At 39.8% G+C, this 26028-nt stretch overlaps 1 protein-coding gene across 4 annotated transcripts in view; it reads left to right on the top strand.

Annotated features, from left to right (window-relative positions):
* Nucleotides 1-1645: 1645 nt before the first annotated feature.
* FLRT2 (fibronectin leucine rich transmembrane protein 2) overlaps nucleotides 1646-26028 on the top strand; it is a 57921-nt gene continuing 33538 nt past the window's right edge. Inside the window, exon 1 of one of the 4 annotated variants that reach the window (XM_079309907.1) lies at nucleotides 1646-2562. The gene's annotated coding sequence lies outside the window, so the exon portion shown is untranslated. Of the gene's footprint in view, nucleotides 2563-4738; nucleotides 5698-7619; nucleotides 8078-26028 lie in introns of those variants that run through there. The other 3 variants (XM_079309906.1, XM_079309908.1, XM_079309909.1) reach the window with 3 other exon arrangements.

A 26028-nucleotide genomic window follows, 5' to 3' on the forward strand; every position in this document is an offset into this window, starting at 1 on the left:
TCCCTTCCCTTCCCTTCCCTTCCCTTCCCTTCCCTTCCCTAAAACCTTTTTTACTAAGAGGATTTCCCAAAATTTGATGAAGAATATATTTAGTGACTTTTTCCCTTTCTGTCAGCTGCATGAATTTAAGGCCTGAAGTAAAATTTTATATTACTGACAAAAATTGAGGCTATTCAGTGTGATTTAGACCAACCTCCCAGTTACAAAATTATTTCCATTTCCTTTTACCTTCTTTCTTGCAAGCTCTGGAAATCAATCTTACAATATAGCTGGAAGAAAAAAAAAATATTAAAAAGACACTTTCATTTTTATAACATTTCTTAATGCTATCCCATCTTACATTTTCTATAGAATAAGTGAGGTTGTATTATGGATCAGTGGACCATCACTCCAGGCTAGCCATCTTGTATGATCACAGAAAATTTAAAGGGAATATATTTCTATATTCTCCTTTCAGTTTACAGCTTTTCAACCATGCAAAGCGGTTTGCTAGCAAATAAATAAATAAATACATCCTTGACACATTTATAGCCTGGTGATGGCGAGAAATTGTTTAAAGTCCAAGTAATCAGACTGTTACCAAGATTGCGTGTCGAGGGGGGAAGAGGGGGCAGGGGCGCGCAGCAGTGCGAGCGGAGCGTGCTGGAAGGAGAATTTGGGGAGTGTCCATCCTAGCGCTGGGCTCTGCTGCCACCTTGGCCGCGCCGCGGGACGTGCAGCCGGCCCCGCTCCGCGCCCGCGGAGCTCCCGCGCAGCCAAACCTGCCTGCCAACCCCGCCAGGGCTGCCCACGGCCCTGCTCACCTGCTCTTACTACCTGGACAGCGATAGATGTGATGCCTAAAGGGTCAGTTTGGGGCGAGTTGGTTTTGGGTTATTTTTTTGTGGGTTTTTTTTTTTTCTTTTGAGTGTGGCTGGGGGTTGTTCTTCAAATTAGGTTTATTTCCCTGCTGTGCTTAAAATCGGAACTTAAAAATGTGGGTGGGAGGAGAATTTTTTTTTTCTCTGTCTTTTGCTTGCTGTAGGATTCTTCTCCTCCCTTGTCCAGCCTTATCCTTATCGTACATATTTAATGAAGAAAGCACTGAAATTCCCATTCACACACATCTACCTGCCACTCCATCCTTCCTACAGCATGACCACAGGGGCTCCGGAAGGACCTCCCGGAATACCAGCGCAGTCAGAGGTCATGCCCCACTCCTCCTCCCGCCCCCCCCCCCCTTTTTTTTTTTTTTTTTTTTTTTTTTTTTTTTTTTTTTTTTGGGAGGGGGATGCGGTGGGGGCAGAGAAAGCTGAAAAAAACCCCATCATAATGCACTGAAAATATATATTAATGAATACTAGGCAACCAATAGAGTTTGTTAGTTTTGTTTCCCTGTTGTCTTGATGTTGTCTTGACATTGGGCTCTGGTGGTACACACTTTGGAAATCTTTCAAGCACTTCATTTCATCTTTGAATTGCACATGCTTTTCTCTCAGTTTCAAGGTTTCTTGTGCTTAGGAGAAAACATGTTCTGACATGCAGGAGTTTGGTGGTGGTAAATATTTCCTTTGAGTACAAAGTGCATGTGTGAAAAAGGCTTTTTTTCCTTTATTTCTTTCCTGAAAACACGTTTCTTTCTCACTTGCTCCTTTCTCTGTTGTAGTTAATAACTTGTTAAAGAGCTGAATCTGGAGATCTGAGTGAAATGGCACTTATGGAATTGTACTTTTAACCATACCACGCTGAGGAAAGTGCAGAAGCTCTGTATATGTGCGTATGAGAGGAATTCGTGCCATGCAGATGAGTTTGCATACTCGGTGACAGAGAGGGACCACAGGTGAGTCCCCAGCGATCTGCTTTGCCAAGAGGATTTTTCCAGCCCCTAATCACAGAAAAGCCCTCCATCTGTTCCCCAGAGTTGGCGGTTCTCATCTGTTTCAAGTGAAAATAACCAAGAATAGAAAATGGCACGCAATAAAGAATCCCCAGCCAAGTAGCCGTGCTGTCCTGCATTCCCCCCAAACCAGCATTCCCCGGCGCTGGGGTTTCGGCCCCCGGGCGAGAGAAAGAGCTGCAAAGGGTTAAACCGCTGACTTGCTTGCTAGGCAAAGTTTGAGGAAGAATATGTCTGAGGCTGGATACGCTGCAGCCCCGCGTTTGAAATCTGTCACCCTCACTTAGGAGCGCTGCATCTCTGGCTGTCACCGGTGAATAATGATCGCACGGCGATAAGATCGCTCGGCGGCGGAGCGCCGGGCCGCCCGGGGGAAGCCAAGACAGGAAATTGCGAGGCGTTTAGTCGCTTCAGCGGGGTGTTCTTCAGTGTCATCGGTGGGTGTCAGGGTCAAATGACCGCCTGGAGAGCAGATTGGGAAGATAATTTCTTTCCTCCTTTTCTTGAGAGGAACCCTGGGTGTCGGTGACCATTGGCAGCTATGGAAAACAGAGACCTCGGTGGTGATCCTTAAAACAGTACCATGCTGGAGCCCAGCTGTCCTGCCACTTTCTCCCCTTTCAACCTGCCGGACCCGGTGGGCTTTGGGTGACCTACCGAGAAGGAACCCACTTCCGCAGGAGCAGGTAACGCCTGATTAAGTCACTTTCTGGATTGACACGATCTTGATTTGACCAAAACGTGTCCTGAGTATCGCTCACTGATTTAAAGTATAGGATGGTTGAGGGTCCAGGGATAGGAACAGGAATAATTCAGCCTAATCCCTCTGAGACTACGGAGCAGAGCGACTGCCTGCAGCCTTGCAGAAGTTTTTAACATTCCCACTTTCCTCCCTGATTAAGGGCACAGAGGGCAGAAATACCTGTGATCGACAAGGGCCAGCTCTGCCTTCTGTGCTGACGACAGGTTGCTAGTATAGGGGACGTGGAAAACAGAGGGACAGGTGGACTAAACATGAGAGAGGGTTTTTTTTTTCCCAGAAAATGCACTGGTTGTCCATCAGCTTCACGAAGGAGATAAAAATTATGCTCAAACAAGAGCTCTGAAATGTATGCAGAGGCTAAGAAAGAAAAAAAAAAAGAGAAAGAAATATATTAAAAATTTTAAAAATACCTAGAACATTAGCCTTTGTACTCTACGGGGCTCCTGATCCTTTTATCCCTCGGGACCAGCTGGCAGCTGCGAGCAGACTCGAGTACAGAGCAGCCCCTCTCCGAGGCGGGGATGCAGGCTCTGACCGCGGGACTGACCGGTGTCACAGCCTTCTTCGCGGCCGGCTGGGACCCGCCGAGAGCCCCGGGCCGCTCCCTTCCATCCTGGGGGCGTAAAGCAGGGAGGGAAGCGGTGTCTCGTCCTTAACTCCCTTCCTCTTGCTGAGACCCGTGAGAAATGCTGGCTACCTGCGCTCCCCCGTCCGTGCTGGCTCCCCACCCCCATCACTCCGTGTAGGTGAGGGCACAAGTCCTCTTCCGAGCGAGCAGAAGGTGCGGCTCGGCTCGGCTCCGGGCTGTGTTTACGCTGGCACTGTCCGGAGTCCCCTCGGAGGGCGGGGGACGGAGGGCAGGGTGAGGGGGGCAGGAGCTGCGCCCAGCACACGGCGGCTGGGCTGACCCTCGCCGTGCTCCTCGGTGGGGCTTCATTGAGCCTTTCAAGTCGTGAGTGGTTTAGCCCCCCCAAGCGAGGGGCGAAGGAGGCGCGGAGCTAATAGCGAGTGATTCAGCTTTTGAGGTACGGCCGAGCAAATAGAAGCCACTGAGCAGCCAGGGGTGAGGGGGAAACCAGCCCCGAGGCATTTCGGTTCCCTTTTCTGTTTCCTCGACACATGGCATTGATCAGCTCCTTCTCTCCTCCATCCTCCTCAGCCCGTTTCTTAAAGTAACTCGCAGAAAAAGCTGTGCTATACGTTTTCTTTACTGATGTATGAATTTGAGGCAAATTCTCTTCGCACACCCCACGTTATACCTTGACGGCTGTATCCTATCTCTCAAGTGCTTCTCGGTATTAAACACTTTAAGTGGACTCGCCAGGACAAGGCAGTACCCTAGCAGGGAGCTGGACGGCGGGGGAAGGGTTACTCCGAAACAAGCGCAGACAGCCCGGCATACACACATACACACACACACACACACACACACACACACACACACACACACTCACCCATATGCACACCCACTGAATGTATACAGGAGAAATACGGGGGTGGGGAGGGGGGGGGGAAGTGGGTGTTGTTACCGCTGTAGGGCAAAACGCGTTTTCTCCAGAGGTTTTTAAGTCTTTATGACTGATGATGAAAATCAGAGAGAATACTAGAGGAGGTCCGTCTCTTCCCTGAGGGCTGGAGATTCTTTTATTCTGTGTTATATTTGTTGAATACTGGTACTGCGTAAAAGTTCGCAAGGGAGGAAGGAGCGGAGAAGAAGGGAGTGGGGGAGGCGGGCTTGTCGGCGGCTGCACATGAAATATCGCCATGTTGGTGGAGAGCACGGCTGTAATTATTGCTAGCGAGGGCATCTCCCAGAACCGCCGCTCGGGGAGTTTTCCAGCTCACTTCCCGGCTGCCCATCCGATCCGCTCGGATACACTGCGAGAGCGGCCGGAGCAGCGGTGCGGGGCAGTCCCCGCCGAAGGACGGCGTTCCCCGCGCCCTCCTCTCCCGCAGCGCCGGCCCGGCGGTGAGGCAGGGCGGGAATCGGGGGCTGCGCAGCCCCTACATCCCCCGGGCAGAGCCGCCCGCTCGGCTCCCGTTGCCGAAAGCAGAGGGGCAGAGGGCGAGTCCAAACGGGTGAAGCTCGCTAAATTGTCCTCAGCAACGCAGGGGTTAAAAGCAGCCGAGGGGGACGGGGGAGACGGGGAGGGAAATAAGGAAAGAAGAAAAAGAGAAAATCTAGCCTGACTTTGCCTCTTGGAAAGCTTTAGGTTGCAGCCCTGCCTTCCAAGCATTCTTTAAACTAGAAATGTGGGAGGGACTCCAGGAGAGAGAGAGAGAGATGGCTATCAACTGAATTCATTACTGTAAACATCTCCCTGGGGTGTCAGGCAGGGAGGAAAAAAAGGCACGACTTACATTAGCAGGGAATAGTGAGATGTGAGGCATCATTACTGCTAAGATCAGCCTGCAATCCCGGCTGGAGGCAGGCGCAGGACTTGGAGAGAGCCAGACACACGCTCACACACATACTCACATACATGTGTCCGATGCCTTCTCCGACTTACGAGGGTCCTGGGTCGCCGTGCCTGCTCCTCATGTGATCTTTTCATCATTTCCAGAGGACAGAAAGAGACAGAAAAAAAAATTAAAAAGAAAGCAAGCTAACAACCAAAAAAAAAAAAAAAAAAAAAAAAAAAAAAAAAGACAGAAAGAAAGAAACCCCAAGACCAAGCGTAGCCGCGGTCCCCTCTCGTTTATTTTTTTACCGGAGAAGGAGGAACGGCGGGGGAAAGAGCGAGCGAATCGAGGAGAGCAAGCGCGTTGGGAATGCCAGAGCCGTGGGCTGCGCGCCGGAGGAGGAGGTGGCGGAGCAGGGGGTAGGACGATGCCGCCGCCTCGTAAGGGCGGAGGAAGGCGCGGGAGGCGCGGGGGTCGCTCGGAGCTCGGCGGCCGGCGGGGAACGGGCCCGCGGGGCCGGCCGGGAGCGGCGCCGGGCGGAGGGCGGCGGCGGCCACCACCGAGGAGCGGCGGCGGCAAAGTTTTGGTGTGGGGGGCCAGAGGCGCGGAGGGGAATTACGATCGGTGCCGGCGAGGGATTCCCAGACACCGCCAGGTACAGTTGGGATTTCATTTCTCACTCTTTTCCTTTCTGGTAATTCTAGCCCCGGGCGATCTAAACCCGCGGTGCCCTTTGCCTTGTCCCAGATGGCAAAGTTGAGGAGCCGGGATCGGGCTGTGTCAGAAACACCGCCTGCGCCACGTTAGAGCCCCGCGTCCGCGGCGCCGGGCGCGCACAAGTGTGGATTTATGAATGGCCGGCGGCAAGTGCTAGCAGGGTCCGCGGGCTGCTGGCTCGGGAGCGCACTCGGAGCTGGCAGCTGCCGCCGGGTCCCGGGTGTCGGTCGCGTCTCGGTGCCGAGCTGGGGGGGGTGCCGAGCCTGGCCCCCACCCCTGGGCAGGGCAGAGCCGAGGACTGTCCCTGCGGCAGGGACACCGGCGGAGCGCCCGTGTGAGCACCACCCGCGGTTCTGTCCGGGAGGTGGTTCGGGGAAGCGGGACCTTTAGAGGTGAGCCTGGCTTGGAAGAGGCAGTCGGGCTTAGTTGGGCGCTGCCGAGTGTTGAGGAATGTACGCGGAGAGCCGGGAGCTGCGCCCGGCAGGAGGATCCGTCAGATCCCCAGCAGCAGCAGGCTCCGGAGCGGGGCCGGCGGTGAGTGGGTGGGGGCGAGGTTCAGGGAATCGGATCGAGACTTCGGAGCACAATAGAGCCGCTCAGAGACCTGGCGAGTTAGACGGGGGTCTGACAAAATGAGACTAAATACTGCAGGGGGCTGGGTGTGTGGGGATGGTGTGTGAATAAAAACTAGCAGATCGCAAAAGGAAGTCAAGCAGCTGTAAAGACCTCTCTTGAATATGATATGAAACCCCATAAAAGATAAATAAACAATCAGCAAAGTTAAGAGAATAAGATTCTCTACCTTCATTTCAGAGTGGGAAGCAGTCAACAGGAGCTTTTAATTAATTTTAATGGAGGAAATCTGTTTTAAGGCTTACAATAAGCTAATAAATCCAAGGCACAAATCCGTGTAAATTCCTGCACTGTGTGTGGAAGGTACTGATTATATTTCTTCACATACTGCTTTTTGCGAGGCTGTGTTCAGCCAAATAGAAAGGGAGAGGTTCTTTATACGAGGGGCAGGAAAAGATACTGAAAGCAAGTCAGACCTCTCCCTCTATACCTCCCTCTCCTGCTCTCATTCCTTCCCTCTCCCCCTCTCTCTCTCTCTCTCTCTCTCTCTGAAAGTCAGAGTGTATGTTAAAGAGAGGTTTATTTGCTGTAACTGACTTTGCAGTGCTTGCAGGGAAATTAAACCAATTTAGAGGTTGAGACTGATCAGTGTTTGGGTTTAATACACCCCACTAACCATATAAACCCCCCGACAGATTTCCATGAACTTAATTCTTTACTTCATTCACTGACATGGTCTTTCTCCAAAGAAAGATCTGTAGTTTAAGACTAAGCTAATAAATTGATTTTTGATACATGTATTTTTGGAAGGAGAAAAGTTCATCCTGGCATTTTTTTCAAAACTCTTAAAAGGTACTGTACCTATATTTCTATCTGCATTTCTTTCCTTGCTTCTTTGAAAGAGTCAATATATGCAATGTTATCACTGAGACATAAACTTTGCGTAATGAAAAGGATCTAAACATTGTATAATAAAAAAAAGAAGTAACAGTTGTGATTTTAAATTCACTCTTTCTGTGACAAAAGTGATGTTAGAATGTTAGTGTTGGTCTTGCTTTGGAAAATTATGTGAGTAGAGGTTTCAAGAAGCTATATCAGTGGTTGTTCTGTGTCCTGATATGGTAACGAGGCAGTTAAGACAGTTCAGGCCTGGAGTCCTGTAGGTAAAACAAGCCAGAGCACTGTGCAAATACAGTGTCTATAAAACTACCTGTGACTAGAACAGCCATCAGCGTTTTCCAAAGTCCAAGGCTTTAGCGAGAAGTGCTGCTGGAATGCACCCAGCGTTCTTAAGAGTCGCTCCTCACACACGTACACCCTGTATTTTGTATAAGGTGATGTTATCTGTGTTTGGCTTGGGGAAGTCTGGATCTAATTTGAGCCACTGTTGCAAGTCACATTTATATCCTGGCCTGCTGGATAGTTTGATTTAGGATGTAGACATATCTCCTTTGCGCAACCCTACACCCTTCCAGTTGGAATCTGCATTACATAGGCTATGCTTTCCTTCAGAATCAAGAATGTGCTTGCATTCAGCTGCTTAAAATAGCAGTATCTAAAACGTGGGATGTCATTAGGGCTGACTTCCCTACCCTTCCCGCAGCAAAGGAGGGACACAGTTTTACCAAGTGAAGAAAACAAAAAGGAGTTGAAACAAGTACAACTATCAGGATTTTCCTGTACTGAACTTTCTATTTAAAGGACTATAAAGAAGGCACACTTAAGGTAATGCTGTTTCCAGGAAGGTGAGAGCTTTATTTTTTAATCACTTCTATTACCTCTTTAATCTCAAAATGAGTTCATTTTTGTCTAGGATACTTTCATGTAACTTTCAGGCTTTCTCTAGGCAGATTCAAATCCAGTCCATTAGTGACCTCTATCTGTGAGAAGGGTGTAGTCAATGGTGTTTTTTTCCCTTCACCACAGTGGATTGGAAGCACAGACTATAAATTGTTTTAGTCTTTTATACCTGCAAATCACCTAGTTTTTTAGGTTATAAATCTTGTTTTCATTGTAAACAATGCATTTTTCTAGTCTTTTAAGCAGGAAAGCAAAACCAAATTCTAGTTCCAAACATGAAAGCGTTTTCAATCTGTTTCAGCTATTCCAGTGATAACAAGATAAATATTTGCAAAAATCAGAAAAATAAGAAGTAACCAGTGCTATTGAACATCAGTACTAAAGGAATTGCATTTATATTTGTTTCATGTTATAATACTTACTCTAAAGCAGATTGAACCTGTGGGAAATTTTATTGCCCTTCAGTGCTTACATAATTTAAACTTGAGAGAAACACTCAGATCAGATATACTAAGAGAAGAGTTTATAGTAGCAGGGTGTTTAAAAATGTTAAAAAAAAAATCCAGTGCTGTCTATATTCGGAATGCATGTCACAGATCAAGAAAAAAGGGGTCTTTATAAAGCAGATGGACTCTTTTAGGGGATTATTAAACCCAGCTTCCCAATACTAATTTGTCTCTTGTTTATATCCACAACTATATTCCATATTTTTGTTAGTGATTGTAAATGGCAGTTAAGGACTTGATCAGCAAAATCTTTGAGTAGATGACTACCACTGTTTGACATTTCTCAGATTGTAGTTGATTACCTCAGCACTTGGTAATGTGATGGTTTTAGGTGTTTCCTTCCCTCCCCCTTGGGCAGTTATTTTAGGAGTTTTTCTGCAAAGCTTTTTATTTATTTCCTCAAGAAAGTAAAAGGCTTGGGACTTGCCCCAGAGGTATAAAATTTTTTTTTCTTTTCTTTTTTAAACAAATATTTGTATTTGTTCTTATAAAAAATAGAAAAGAATAATATACAGTTGTTATTTCTGAAAGAAGACTAATTTAACATACAAAAAGATACAAGCTTCAGTTTCTGTACAGCTGTGTGTAACCCACACCTTGCAAGTAACTGACTTCTTTTGAAGAAAAACAACCACAAAAAGATCATCATTAGAATGATGGCATGTTTTATTCATTTATTTTAAACAAACCCAAACCTTAATCCATTGATGATACTCAGGAAAGAAGTGTTTGAAATAACAACTCTACTCTGTTTAACTAACTGTGTTTTAATCACATCAAACAATATGCCCCAGGAATACTACAATTTAATCTGCCACTGGTGAAAGGTGTTGGAACCTTCTTCTATCTTTTCTTTTTTATTAATGGATGATTTTCCCAGTTAACAGGCCTTTGTTTGGGGTTTCTTTCTGTCTTTTGATTCCTTCTTCTGATGTGGCCCCTTGAACTGTATCAAAATTAAATACTAGCAGCAACTTAAAACAAATCCATCATGCTCTATTCAACATTCCTGAAAACTTAATGATGCAGAACAAGGTCTGTAAAGTTTCCCTTTTTAAAAGAACTCTTGTGTTTCAACTCTACCTAGAAACAGTCTTCTGTATATTTTACTTCAAGCTATGATGGCTTCATTTGGTTTGGGGTTTCTTTCATAAACCTTTTCTAGCCTAGTTTAATGCAAGGGTGTATTTAAAAATACATGTGACACAGAAAATTGTTTATCATTCAAAGGTGCTGTCTTTGAAACTGCTGACGTCCTTTCAGAAAACAGTCCCGTCTTTTGATATACAAGATCAGATAATTGCCAGATTTGGTCCTGGTTAGTTTTTTGTAGGAGCTGCCCCTTTCTAAGTAGAATATTAGATGTCTCAGATGATATTCTGACCTGGCCTTCAAGTCAACAGGCAATTTTCATAACTCTTAAACACCAAATATTCACAATATAAGTTATCATTCTAATTTTATGCAGCAGTTGTGGATTAAAGACTGCAATCAAAACATTTTGAAGAAAAAGAAAAAAGGTTTGAAAGATAGTTCAGGCAATAACCTGTGGATTGCTGTGGGTCTGCAAATCCTGGCCCAGGCAGGGACATAACTTGAGCCACAGAATTCAGTATTTACTTCCTTTTAGTGTCATTTATTTTTGAATATATCACAGTGAAAATGTTTGGATTAAGTGACAGAAGCTCTACTCTTTGGCCAAAGTTCTTTATTATGTCCAGGTAGTCATTGGTAATCTAATGATCTTAAAAATATCATATAGACATCAAGCTAGTTCCTTCTAGATGACTAAATTAGTCTAAGTCAATTCCAAAAATTCTCTTCAGACAAAATTTTCAAGATTTTTTTAATGTCTGAGATCTTGTGGAAGCATTACAAGCAAAAGATTTTGCAGTTTCATATTCGATTAATTGGACATACATCTGTGTTCAGAAAAGCCTGGGCAGGCTGATGCTGCACTCTTCACTTGTAGTTAATACTGTAAACTGTGTGGAAGTGCTGCATGACCTCTTGAGAGGAGGGAAGGTGAGAGCTCTGAGTGAAAAGCCTCATCAGCACCTCCTGGAAACAGAAGCCAGTGTGCTGCAGTGTTAGTCCCAGTTCTCACTGGCAGCTTTTGTCATCTCTTCACAAAACCTACAGGTCAAAATAAACTAAAGAGTACAGGTTTTTCTGACAGTGCTTCCATCACTGCATCACACAGCTGCACGAGCAGCTGCTGCCTGGCCAAGCTGTTCCATAAGAGTTTGCCATGAGACATCGTCTTTAAAGGGGTTGTCTGTGTGGGAAGGTGCTCCTAGGAATGTCCTAGGAATGCTGGGGGGCTCTGGTGATGCTCATGCACAGTCTTCAGCCTTCACACAGGTTGCAGAGGATCAAAACATGGTCAAACTCCAGTCACAGGGTCATCAACTGAAGACCTGTACCTTTAGAATACAAATACTTCTTTCTCTTAAGATTTCCTGTATGGTTTTTTGCTACTGAGAAAAAGGGGACCTTTACAATGTCATTGGAAACTAATGCAAAAAAAAAAAAAAAATTTATATATATCTATCTCATACTGACAAAACATGAGAATTAGTATGCAGTTTTGAAAAATAAATGTAGGTTACATATATACACATGCATATATATACAGTTTTTTGTACGTTACATATATAGGTGACTATGACTGTCTAATCATAGAGGTCAGACATTTCAAAGCATCTATAATTAATATTAATTGAAAAATAATTTTGTTGGTGAACTGCAAATCAAATTAAACAATAAGAAAGAAGGTCTACTGTTCCCCAGTGTGTTGGAAATTTGTCTAGTGGGTGAAAGAGATGAGGTGCTCCCAAGAGATATTGCTCCAGAGGTCAGTAGAAAGAGTGTGTAGCAAACTTACCTGTGCTTAGGAAATACAACTTCACAGCTGAAGAACTGCATTTTAAATGATTGTATTTGATTCTAGACTCAATCCTTCTCTCTTTCGCTGGCAAGTTAATTTCACAGACACTCTTCTCATTATTAGGTATTACTCATGTGAGTAATGATTTAAATACCCCAAAGTGATGTCATTTAGTTGTAATTGAAGATGATACAACCCCAAGAGCATGTCTCTGGTTGTACTAATGTATATATGCTTTCAATAGTAGTTTCTTCATGTATGTACAGGAAAACAAGCTGTGTAGGTAAAAGTAATTTAAGTTGCTAGAACTGTGTCTTTATTAGGATTGTAGCAGTAGATGTGTTTGTTACAGGCACAGCATACATAGGTACATTTCTGTGAAAGCTGTCTGTGGATGAGATATCATATATGCATATCATTTAATAAATTATTATTCTGGTGAGTGAGGGAGTTTTGGTGAGCCTGTTTCATGCCTTAAATGCTAACTGAAACCACGTCAGGTGTCTCTAAATGAAGGAGTATTTGTTAGCAGTGCCTTATAATTTCATGTGTGATCTAGGAAGTTTTTCCTAGGTGGTGCTTCTTGTGTCACTGAGAGATTTGCATTCAACTAAATGTACCCTATTTAACAGTCTTGTTCATCTGGTTTCACAGGTCATCTCATTGGCTCATCTAGGTTTAACCTTGTTCTTATCTTTAACCACTTAGCTTTGGAGTCAGGCACAAATACTCCAAAACTACACATTATTTCTTGAGCCATATCAGTTGATAACTTGCTCTTAAGTTTCATCATTTATTATGTAAGAAAACCAAAAAAAAAACCCAACAAAATGCAAAACATTTTGATACCTGAATTGGTCTTCTTAGATCCAGGGATTGTAGGACACCATTAAATATATTACAGTTCCATAAGCATATTGCATCATGTTGTACAGATCCATTACTGTAAGCCCCCACATTATTCACTGGAGATGAGAAGGTGGAGGCAGAAAAGACAGGAAAGGCTAGCCAACAGCTCACACTTCTCTCTCTAGAATGTTCATAACATTTTCTTTCTTAATTTAACCTTGTGCAATATGTCATTGTTTTATTCTTTGAACTGCCAATTAAAAAATTATATCCAAAACAAAATAAGTAAACTAAGTAATTAAAATGTGGTATTATCCAGCCTGATAAATTTCTCTTCCTTTAATACAGATTTAGTTGTCTAAGAAGAGATTTCCTCATGGTGAAGATGAGTATAGAGTGAGGGGCTGTTAACATTTAACAGAACATGATCATATACAGACAGACATTCTCATATGTATTGCTAAATCCTCTGTATCAAATTGGTATATGCCTAACAGTGATTTTTGAAAGAGCTCATTCTGGCCCTGTGCCATGCTGCTCAGTGAAGAGCTGCTTCTTGAACAGTTCAACAGTAAATTGAAAAATGCATTTTGCCAGTAGAATTCATTTTTTAAATTTTTTTTTTCTTTTATTTGAGAAATCGCTTTCACTGTTCAGCAAAACTAATTTCAAAACCTTATTATTTATCAGTGGTGCAGCAGAATCACAGTCTTTACTCAGGAAAGAAGTGCCTAACAGTATAGTTTTGAAAATACTTAGGAAAGAAAAAAGCATTATGAACACCTCTCATTCTTTTAAGAATGTGCACTTTGAATGCCACAGACAGAGCCAAGTCCCTTATAATTGCCCAGAGATGCCTAAGCATCTGTGGCACAGCATCTGACAGTAATGTTACTCTAGTTCCTTTATGTTGAGTCGTATAAAAATCTCTTTTTAAAAATCTTTTCTTTCACATGATATTATATATTTAAAATAAGAAAAATGGAAATGCATGCATGAGGGGACACGCACACACAAAAATACAGGAAAAAAAACCTAAAAAGAGATTTTCAAGAGAATTAAAGTAGCAAAAGACTGTTTAGCAAAATCTGTTTCCTTCTGAAGTTCAGTTAGAATCTTCCTCTTTTATTATTTAACTAGGTAGTGGGGCAAACAGTGATACTGCTGAAGTTTGAAAAGGAAACTTATATGAATTTTTTTAGTTTGTTTGGATTTCTACGGTAGTGCTTTCCCTCCAGAGTTAATACAGAGCAGTTTTCACTAGTATTACTCCATTCAATACAGTCTTAAGAAAAATGTTGAAATTTGACTTAATTTTAAGTTCTGGATACAGCATTCTGTATCCCTTCTTGTGTGGTAACCTAGAACCTTAGTTTTCAGTTGTGTATAACTCCAGTAAAGTGCTGTTGTTGAAAACTAAATAAAGACACCAAAAAAAGGCAACCAAAACCCACTAAAACAAACCCAAAAGCAAAACCAAAGGACGCACAAGCCCACAGTTCAGGAGCTGTGGAAATCTCAATGCTAACAAGATGGTTGTTTTCTGTTCTACATTGGATAATCTTATCAGCATCTATTTAACTTTATATTTAGTACCACATACTGGTTTGTCTGTTATCACAGAAGTCAAACACTCAGCTCTATTCTCAGATCAGCACAGTGGATCTTTATAAATCTGGAATAAATGAGATGTTAGAGTTGCTGCCAGCAGCTCTGGCAACAGAACTGTTGATCTGCCCAGATTCTCTTTCCTACAAAAATGTCTTATCAGCAGATCCCCACGTCCTACATGGTGTGACTGTGAATTTACAGATAAGAGTGCAGAATGACTAAAAGTGGATGGATGGCATCATCATAAATAGGTCATGAGTTACCAACTGTGGAGCTTGATCCTGAGACCAGGAGAGGCAATTATAAATTTCAGAGCCCTTCAAAGGATAAGGAGGTCTCTAGGTAGAAGAGTTTTAACTCTTCACCCTTCATTTGTCCAAAACTGAAAGTACATAAATCAGTCTGTGCGAGCAGAGATGACTATGAAATTCATAACCACTCATCTCTGTGACATTGATGGAAATTCTATTGAATCAAATGCTTAGATATTCTAATTATGAAGCTCTGATATTCAGCACTTCCCTTAGGCCATCAATATCTCGTATGCAATCCTATTTTACAAGCTGCTGAATGATTGTCTGGTTGTGCATGTGCTGCCCCAGAGAAGGCATCCTCTAGTGCAGCCAGCCAGCTGCAGAAGGATGATCCTGTTTGAGCACTAGGAGAATAAACACTTTTAAATTTCAGATAACATCAGTGTCAGTTCACAGGCTGCTTAAGTCTTGTGAAAAAATACTTGGCAGTCTTGGGAAGGGGTGTTTAAATATAGAGCTGTGTATTGTCTTATGTTGATAGATAGCCAATGCTTGTCGAAAGACATTCTTTTTAACTCTCTCAGTGCCATGCTAAAAGATTATCTTCTGTTTAATACAATAGGAAATAAAGACCTGGAGCCTCACTATGAAATTTGCCTTCCCACTGTCTGGGGTACTTTTATTGACTTGTGTTTGTATTCTAGTAGCAGCATACTACTCCTGTTTCTCTGTTTCACTGTCTCTATTTTTTAAATACTGTGGCAGCATAGGCTGAATCAGAGTTTTTAGTTAGCTCTTCAGCTAAGAAGGATCTTTCTTTCAAGCTAGAGTTTATCCTCTTATGTCTGTCATGTCAGGTGTATTGAGGATAAGTATCCTAAAGATACTATCAAAACTGAAATAATAATGGTCATGGAAGCTTTTATTTTCATTTAAATATTTCTCATATCATTTTTGAAAGTCAAGTATTGAAGTATTGTGCCAAGGGAAGATAAAAGCTGGAAAGGGAAAGTAACTAGAAAATCACTGAAAAACAGGATGGAAGCGAGTAATCAAATTTGTCCAGATCAAATTAAGTACAGATATAAACAAGTTTATGTGAACAGAAAATCATAGTTTCCTAGTGACCACAGTTTTAACCACCTAAGCTGTTATTCACCTGAGAAGAAAATGATTGCCATGAGAGAGAGAAATAGGACAGTGCACCTTCTAGAGGAAGCTAAGATGGGACAAAAGGATCTGTTGCATTCCCCTAATTGTTTCTGTGATGGGCATAGCACATTTGCATTATCACACAGTTAATGTTCTCTCAGTGAACCTCTAGAAAAGAACTCTTGATGATTTTGTGAGTCTGTTGTTCTTTAGCCTATTCCCTATTAATGTTATTCTGTGTTCTCATTTTTGTGTCTTTAGAAACTATGCATTTTAACCATAAGAAAAACAGATACAGAGTAAAACTGGGATGGATGAGATGGATAAATTAGTGAGAAAATAGACTTAAATTTTCCTCTCAGGAATGGGTTTATTCACAGGAAGTGTATTTATGTGGATAAATCAAAGGGGAATAATTAATATTATTTGTTATTTAAAATATATACTATAGGTCCTGTCATCTTTTCTTGTTAGACATCCTATCTGAAAGAGATTATATATTCCTTATGTGACAAAAAAAAGACTGAAATAGGGGATCAATGGGGACAGTGCCATGGGAGCAAATGACACCAGAGTGGGTCTTTATTACTGTTGTTTACAAGAAATATGATGAGGGAAATGTCCATTGTGCACTGTAACATTCAGAATTGTGATGTTTTTTCTCCATCATCAGTACATTCATGCTGTCCTGCTGATTAAATCACTGGCTAAGTCAAACGTTGATCAAACTCCGTGCTGTGGTCTGCAGCTTGCTTTTGCCTCTTGCAGGTGTAGGCAGGGCAGAATTCAGCACTGGATTTTTCAGTCAGGAGCAAAAAAGTGGTGCAGATTGAGGACTAAACCAGCAAAGGCTGCAAAAGATCCCTGTGCATGTACATATGGGAGGGTTGGCATTTCTCTTCCCCCAGGCACAGCAAATGCCCACAATCAGCATCAGCACCAAGTCTGAACCCTTAATATGAAGGAAGGGAGATAATTCATGGTGAAAGCTCTACTAAAGATATATGTCCTTGCTTTGCTAGTGTATTTTTTTTACACTGTCAGCTTTCTCCATGAGTATTGTGGTAGCAATAATATTTGTAACAACTTGTAATTCTAGTTATTTGCTTACTTATTATCTTGCAGAAAGTCCAGTAAAGAAACTGACTACAACTCAGTTACTGTAACTGTAAAAGAGAAAAAACAAAACTCAGTGGAAAAATGGCAACTTATGAGTTAACATGTTAGCCCTTCATTCTTTCAGATCAAGCTTCCTGTGAGTAATAAAACACAAGGCAGATGAATTTGGCTGGTCTCAGTCAAGCCTCTCATGGATAGTTGCCCACACGGGAATAACTACTGCATAGATTAGCTCTGTGAATAGTTCCAGGACAGGTGTGGGACTGAACTGCTTTGGCAAAGCTGTGCCAGGGAACTTGTCTGTGATTATTCGCTTGGTGGTATCTGCCTTCCCTTTTCATGCACTAAAATTTAGCCAAACACGCTTTTAAGTAATTGATTTTAAGAAATTGGAGAAAACACAAATTTTGTAAGATTAGCAAATACTTTATTAGACAATTCATGCAAATGAAGTACAAGTGGAAATTAAAATACCCTTACTAGGGTAAGAAATTAGTCAACATGTCATTCCTGACAACAGAAACAGTGTTAGAGTTTCTGATTCATCTTTTCTAAAAGACAAGAAGAAATAACAAAAACGGGCAATATTTTAAAAGCTTAGGAGGGGTGTAAATGACACAGGGTTTCTCTTGCTGAATACCAAAGCTTTTTCTTACTATTTGAAATCCAGGCATAGTCTTTGGTGATCTATACAAAATGAAAGGTGGTCTCAGGTAAACCCACCACTATTAACAGAGCCTTATTTTCCAGTCCCTGTCAGAAGTGAAAAGATTTGTTAGCTAAGGAAGACAAACTACACTTTGACCTCCACATGCTCTTATTTATCTGTTCTTCCAAAGCAGTCGTGAGCCTCAGTCAGACTGTGCAAGTCCTTGTAAAAAGCACATTATCAGAAACAAACTCTACACTCTTTTTCTTGACATAAAGCGAGGGAACGTAAACATAAGAAAGGAGGAAGAGTTAAGAGCAGCATTTGATCAATGAATTCTAATGCACAAGCAGATTCAGAAAGCTGCTTGATACTGGATGTGTAGCAGCACTTGCGTAAATCAGGGCTCGACCAGTTTACAGCTGAATTATCCACAACATAAAACCGAGAACTTCTCTGTGCAGCTCCTTGTTAGAGCCATGACTGTAGGCCAGCCTTCCTTCTTAAATAATAAGGGGAAAGGATTGCAGTCTGGGAGCTGACACTGCTGTTTGTGCTCTGGCTTCCTCAGAATCAATAGAGGACCCTGCTCTTCAAAACCTTCACACAAAGTAAATATTTTTTTTCTTGATTTAACTGGAAATGCTTGGGCATGCAATTGCCTGAGGTCAGGTTTACAGCACTGCTCTAGTTATTTGCCATACAGTTTGGGCTTTCAGAGTCATCTCTAGAGTAATTTATTGAGGCATCTATTTTATACTGCAGTTATGATCCTTATATCCATCTCATAGCAATTTCTATGCCCATTGTGACTGACATGTTTTCCATGACATTTTTCATGCATTCCACTATTGCTATAACTAATGCAGCTTGATTTTCACAGGCATGTGACCATTTTGGGCAAGTAATATGGCTCTAAAAATTTACCAGCTTAACTGTCATCTCCTTCTGCTAGAGGACTGCAGACATAATGGCTTTATCAATGCAACAGTGGACTTTTGCCACTTGCAGTAAAGTTCAAACTTATCAGTTTTAATGAATTACATAATTTCTTCTGCTGCAGGAACTCTCTATTATAGGAGTAGGGAGAATAATGACAGAAGTCCTCTGTTAATTTGCCATTTTTAAATTCCAGTTAGGCTAATAGTTGTGCATATTCTGATGGTAGTATTGTCTAAGATAACAGCATAATACAACTGCGTAATGTTATTGGAGAAAATTCAAAATTGCTGTGTTGCAGTGAATATTTATCTCCAGAATTTACATAGGACTTTGCTAGCTGGTAGCCAGTGATGCTTTTTCATTCAGGATTTAGTGGCCTTTTTCCAGTACAAATTTCAGTAGGACTCCAGAGGCTGTTAATGCCTAATAATAAATGTGTCCTTCCGTTAGTCATTGTTTTCTTTATAGAAACTAGTACAATGTTTTGTAACTAGATATAAAACAAAGTGAATAATAATGAGCCACATTGCATTCTGTTCTGTGTGATCTTATTCTGCTCATCACTGTGTTAACCTAACATCAATATGTAAATCTTTAGTGAAAGCTGCCATTACAAAAGTGTTTTGCAATGTTCAGTAATATTATATGTCTTTTTATCATGCAGAAAATTACTAATACTCAACATGAGACCTGGTCAGTCAGTATTGAAAATCTTTAAATTCCCTTCTGATTATGGAATTCTGGGCAGTGATTTGTACACACAATAATTTATGGGTGCATCAAACATGTTTATAACTCCCCTGACTTGACACACATGCACAATCTAGACAAGTAATTAGCAAAATAACGTCAATTGTGCTGCATATTCCAACTGCAAACAACAATGTTGCAAAAATTACTTGTAATTGACTGTTCCTCTAGAAATGTTCTATACAGTATTTCTCTCTCACCCTTGCTCTCTCAAGGGCTCTCTCCCTCTCTCTCACTTTGCCCTGCTATTGTAACCTCTAATGGTTAAAGCCTTATGCTTAAACCTAAATCTTCCCACCAAGATTAAAGGGTTGCATTTTCCTGGTGCTGTGATTCCATCTATTGTAACATCTCCTATCAGAGAGGAAGGAGTCCACAGGTTCACTGATAGATATCAGTATGAAACCTGTCATTTTAGGCTGTGGGAAAATGAGATTAGAGCTGATCTGACAAGAAACAAATCTCCTCTTCCTTTCTCTCAGGTAATTACACAAGATGAATTCATGATCCCAGTGTATTTCTTGCTTTTCAGGCAATTTCCAGGAGGAAGATTCTCCTTACTATAAATAAGTACCCATGTTCTATAATTTCTGACAGACATTTGGGGAGATTTTCCCTTATATTCATTGCTATGCTGCAAATAAATTAATGTGAAATAAATAACACCCTAACTCATATTACTGCTCTTAAATAGAGGTGGGATCTTTCTGATAATTTTTCACTGTTCAAGTCTTCTCATTATGTATCATTACCAATAAGGGAAAAAGAATTGTGAAACCTGAAATAGCAAAATCTAAATTGTGACTGGTCACATTTTGACCACAGATTTTTCTCCAGTATAAATATAGGTTTATTCTTCTAAAATCTGGAATTATTTTACATCTATGGAAATGAAAATGTAAAGATGTATTCCTTGTTTCAAATCTTCACCTCTAAGGTGAAGCAGAAAGAAGATGAACATCCTTGTATCAGACCAATTGACAGTGTCATGGCAAAACATTTTTGGAGCTGTAAATAATTAGAAGCACAGTGCATGAACAGACCTGAAATGCCTGAAGTAAAGTAAGGAATGGTTGTGGTTTCTGAATCCATGTATGGATATCAGTACATTGGCAAATCAAATGGGCAACTACAGTGATCTTCCCATTTGTGCATGATGCCTCTATCCATTGTAGTTTAAAAAGCAATTGCAAAGATCCACAACACTTTTGAAAACAGAATCAAGAGCCCTATATTTATTCTAAAGGGCATGTTCAAAAATTCATTTGTAAAAGTATTAGATTTTCATTAAAATACAAATTAATAGAGAAATGTAAAAAAATCCTCTGTTTTTAAACATAAATTTTTGAAAAATGGCATTCCACAAATGAAAATTTTCACACTGTTTAAACAGAGCTTCTTGATTTATTTTGATGAGTAGTATGCCATCCTGTAGAGAACTAATACATGTGCTTAGTATATATTACTGTTTTGTTACTGAAGGGCCTGGGAGAATAATGAAAATAACCCAGCAAAAGAATTTTCTGCTTCCAGCCCAAGTACAAGCATTAAAAATGCTACTGTGATCAGATGATTCCTAATGAAGCTGCAGCTTCAAAATGTCTGACTTTTCTATATAAAGACTTGAATTTGGAGTAAGTAGGTGAAGGATATTGTGAGGCTCTCCATAAAGTAAAGCAAAAATCTGAAATTATTGTAACAAAGATTCTTGCAACATATGTATATATCACTTTTTACAAGATATCTCCAGGCAGCAATGGCTGACTTCTAGGGGCTGTTATGGGCTTAGACAGGGCTTTGCTCTTGGCACAATTAACTCCACATTACTTGATTAAAAATTACTTATTTGAAAAACATTACTTACTCACCAGTATCTGATTTCTTTATTGTTCCCCAAAGCTTAAGAATCATGCAGTTCTGCTGCAGTCATGCTAAAAAAATACAAGTTTTTTTGGTTTCTCCCAGACCTTCTCACTCTTTCCCAAAAGTGACTAAGATATTCCTGTGAAATGTAGGTCTCTATTTCATGCTGCATATGACATTGGCTCTTTCTCTTTCCAGTTAGATCAAAAATAAATGTGAGAAGCAATCTCCTTTCCACAGCTGAGGTCAAGTCCTTCAGAATCCTGCATACTTTCAATCCCAGTAAATTGTGAACATGATAATCATTTCACAAGGTCTCCACACATAAATACATTTCTTTCAGTGGAAATTTCTTTCAACTATCTCCATTGGAAAAACCAAGAAGAACCACCTTTATATTTTTATGTTTTTGAGTGAGAAAGAGTTAATTTCAAAGAGTAGTATGGCATGAAATATAAATCAAATACAGTTTGAAGTAAAAGCACTTTCTGAACATCAAATTTTCTCATGGTGACTTTTTTTTTTTCTTTTTTTTTCGGTGTTTTTTTTCCCATTTTTTGTTTGTTTGTTTGTTTTAATTTAAATTGTAGCAGAATTGCATTCAAAGTCCACAAAACAACAGCAATAAATAATAAAAATAATAAGAATAGGCAGCAGGTTGTCTGGCATGCAATGAGAATTTAAGCATAGCCCAATCTTCCTTGGTAAATGTTGATGTGAATAATTAAATGAAACAGAGGGAAAATACAGTCTGTCAAAACCAGCTTCCTTCTAGACATGGGAGGAATTAAGAATTATTTCAAGGGAAAGCTTTAATGCATGTCTCCAACATCCTGGTTTGCACAACTTGTCTCTGTGGTAAAACTTCCCAAACTAATTTCCCTAATAAAGAATGTTGGAATAATTTTTTTGCAATATGTAGTTTAGCCTAGCAATTTTCATATTTATGTGAAATTTTCACTTCTAAATCTTTTCTGAAGAGATAATACTGCTGTATCATACTGGGCAAGCTTCAGTGGGCTGAAATGTGGCATTCAGTTACTGATTCAATATTCAGTGTATCTGATGATACTAGAATATATACTCTGTGTTCTGAACATGCAGTTCTGCTCCTCAGTTGACCTGTACTGACATAATTTTCTTAAATTAGTTTTGCTAGTTCAGGACATGAACAGAAAAATGAACAGTCAACTAGATTATTTGATCCGATTACCTTTCCAGAATAACAAAAAATTAAAGAGATTGTAATATATCAATGAGAAATCCATTCCTCCTAAATTGAACACTGTCGTATGTTTTCTTTCCCATATTATATCCAGAGTTGGCTGAAAATTTTAGAAATATTTAAATAAATTTCAAATAAAACATTTTGATTTGGTGGTACAACTTATATAAGGTGATGCAGAATTACTTATTCAGTGTCCTAAACACAAGTTTGAGCTGCATAAACCCCTGAAATTTAATACCAGCCCATTGTGACAGATAATTGATTAATTGAGGTGTAATCTGTTTTTAGGAATTTGTGTGGCACAATAGCACTGAAATAGCTAAGGTTCTCTATTTTAATATAAGTGACTGAAGTTCCTGGAGTCAAAGACTTAGGTGATGGTTTGTCCTTCAGCAAAGTCAATAGGAATAGTTCCCACTGGCATCAAAGAAACAGGCAACTTGTTCTGACTACCATTTCCATGTCCTTTATGGTTAATTAAGACTTCATTCAAGCACTTCATTGAGTAGTTGCTAAACTCTTAATATGTTTATGAGGTCTTTATGCTTTCCCTGTCTTGCAAAGGAGCATCCGTCCAATAAATGGCCATATATAAAAGCTTAACTTGTTATTTGATTTTGGATTTATTCTTTTTTAGATTTAGCTCTACTGCAAAGTCCTACAAGCCACGTGGAAAAGGTGGCTTTTCTTCTTGTCTCCTTGGAGCAGGGGCACTGAGGCAAGAATGCAACACAGAGGGAGACCAAAATTTATTATATGAGAACCTGTAATCTAAGCTAATACCTAGAAATTCTGAGTATGATTCATGCTCAGTACTGCATTTTAGCGTTTTTCATCAAAGCCATATAAAATTGGTTTGGAATCTAAATTTTTCAAAGAAAGTTTGTAAAACTGGGGTCCGATACATCTATATGTATTTTCCATATATACTTGTAATATTCAGGCTTGAATTCCTCTCAGGCCTAATGAACTGCCTTTCTGAAACATGTTTGTTTCCAGATACCATCCAAAAAAAAAGAGGGAGAACTGCTGACCATTTTTTGAGAAACTGAAAATTGTGATGCTTGTCCCACTAGCAGGAATGGCATCTTTACTCTTTTAGCCTTATCTCAAATAATCAGGATATTTTTCTAAAATCAAAAATTAATGCATAGTCTCCAAGAAATTATGTAAGCTTCATTTCTAGGCACAAATAGAATTAGCTTTGAGAAAGCACTGGTGTATTAGTGTTGAAAATATGTCTGCAATGACAGAGCCGACACAGCTGGCATAAGGAAACCTTCTCACTACTTAAGATAAATTAATTAACCATGTTTGGTCATTTGGAATAGCAAAACTGATTGATCTGAGTTGAGCCATACCACAGGATTCATATTTTCTCTTCTGACAGAGAATGCACTGACTGCAGCATCATCTTCAATTTGAACCTTAGGTAATTAAGAACAAAAGGCACTGGAATAATAGCAAGACTCAACACTTGTAATAGTTATTGTCCAGGCACCTATTCATAAGATCTGTTATGTGTATCTTCCAGATATTATATCCTTTAGGCCTTAATTGCTAAACCCTTAAAAATGTCTAAAATTCCATTCACGTCAGGAAATCACATTCACACAGGAGAAGCAGCTACAATGCAGCCAGTAGTTGAAATCACACACTGTGGAAATCTGTAGAAAGATACTAAGTAACATATGTTATTAAAACTGACTGCATTGAGTCTTCTTTCATTTCCTGGTCCTCTCTTACTCCCATTGTGCACCTCCTCCAGCTCCTTTCCCTTTCTGATGGGCATCAGTGCAATAAATCAGTTTAAAATAAAACCTTGCAATAGAAGCAATGCCTTGTTGACATAAACTGCTACATTGCACAAAGACAGGCAGGTATATTTCTATTTGGATACTTTCAGTGGATACTTTAGGCAGCATAAATATTTATATTACCATAAGGTTAGCTTGCACTGGAGTGTTATTTATATAGTGCTGTGTTTCCTGCAAGGGTTCTTCCTGTCACAATAATTTCTGGCTTTTTGAAGGTAAAGGTACAGGACAACTAAGTCAATTGAATGAAATTTCCAGTATTTTTAATGTTATTGCTATGAAAATAATGACCTTTATGCAGCCATCTGAGTGCCTTTAAACTCAGAGGTTCTCTGAGATTATTAATAGCAATAACATTATCTCAGCAATGTGAGAACTGTAGCTGTCCAGATTGAATGTCATTGGTAAAATTGCATTGGAAAATATGCCCATCTGAATTGTTTAAAAATATAAGTACTAAATCAAAGAATCACTTTTTCAATTTCAAATATATCTCAAGCATATGGAGTAAAATTCTGTACAGTCACTATCATCAGCAAATTAGGATTTTCAATAAAGATTTGAAGGTATCAAAGCTAAGCTTCCGCTAATTTTTGAGTTTTGCTGAAAATGTCTATAAGCAATTTGGCATTTACAAATTTTTGTCATAAATTTATCAAATATAGTAATGATCTTAAAAAAAATGTTATTTTAAGGAAATATCTGAATAGCTTTTTTGCTGTTGAAAGAAGAAAATTTTAATCTGATGGGCTATTCAAGGTTCTCCAGACTGCTTAAAAATACAAAAGTTTTGTTTGATTTTATTTGTTTCACACTTTCCAGATATTTATGACAAAAAATGTTACCATTGTTAGTCCCATACACATAAATAAAAATTGCTAAAGTGTTTCTAGATTAAGTTCACAAATATGGTACATGCCATCATATTCTTTGGTGCAAATAGAGACATGAGATCTGTCTTCCTTCAGAAATTTTATTTATAGTTTACTTTATTCAATTTTTGTATTTTACTGTCATCCTCTATAAGTTAATGCTATGCTGGAACTATTTAAAGGGATTATAGTGTCAGTAAATTTTAAAGCAAGATACTTGCTAAGCTTATATTACTGAAATAGTGATTGATGAGCCCTTTGTAAAATCATGTGAAATCAAGTACATGAGAGGGCAAAAAATATCATCAGCAACACCATTGAAACAGTCTTTAAAATTTTAAGTAACTGAAGAGTTTAAAAATTTAGTAACTGAAGAGCTACTTAGAGCCATTCTGCTTTAGTGATTAGAGAATAAAGAAGCATATTATAGAAACTGAAGTGAAATCCTGTCTAAGCTGAAAATGTTGGAAAAAGTATGTTGGCTTCAAAAATATGAAATTTCTCTCCTGGGGCTTATTCCTTCTGACTCTGCTGCTGACTCACTGAGCTTTCTTGGTCAAGTAATTTAACCTTTGGTCCTAGCTGGTTAAAAATTCTCACCAATCCCAAAAGTTTTGTTCAGAGCTGTCTCATCTTTTCTCTCTAAAACACTTAAAGATGATGTAGTGAAAGATTATCTTTGTATGAAACTTTCCATAAAACTCTAAATATCTCAAATTCTTCAAAATTGAACTCAACAGTAAGAGAGAGATTTATTGGTTTTATTGTTTTATTTTTTCCCCCAAAAGGAAACATGCACTTTTCACAATATAATTTGTTGCAATGTAAAGAGACACTTACAAAATGGAAGTATTTAGCTCAGAAGGGAAATGATATTATAATACAATAGTGATTAGGTGATAAGGAGAATATTCTTAAGTGTCTTTTTCCTTAGATCAGATCAAGAGTTTGGAAGTCAGCTACTTCTTAAAGGGGTTGTATTCTCTATAATTAGGAACTATCCTGCTGAAGTAAGTGCTACAGAATTAATGGTCACAATAAATACAAACTATTTACATGGATAACAAGACATTCTTAGGTAGGAAAAATGCCAAATTATGAATCTATGTGCCTGTGTATGGGAGTGAATAAGACAGCAGTTAATCATTCAGGAACTAGGCAGAAGCTCAGAAACCTGTTCACAAATGGGAACAATTAAGAGTTTAGGCTCTGTGGTGCTTTAGTCTGAAGCCTTTAGTGATGGCCACTGCTTTTGACTAGTCCATCTTGCTCTTTTCCTCTCTTTTGTGATATATAACATATATTTTCCATATCAAACAATGCTTTTTGTACTCACAACTATGCCATTTACCGTATGGTTAAAGAAGTTATACTATCTTCTTTTTAATGTACTT

The sequence above is a fragment of the Erithacus rubecula genome (genome assembly GCF_903797595.1).
Source record: "Erithacus rubecula genome assembly, chromosome: 6".
In the NCBI taxonomy this organism is placed as follows: domain Eukaryota; kingdom Metazoa; phylum Chordata; class Aves; order Passeriformes; family Muscicapidae; genus Erithacus; species Erithacus rubecula.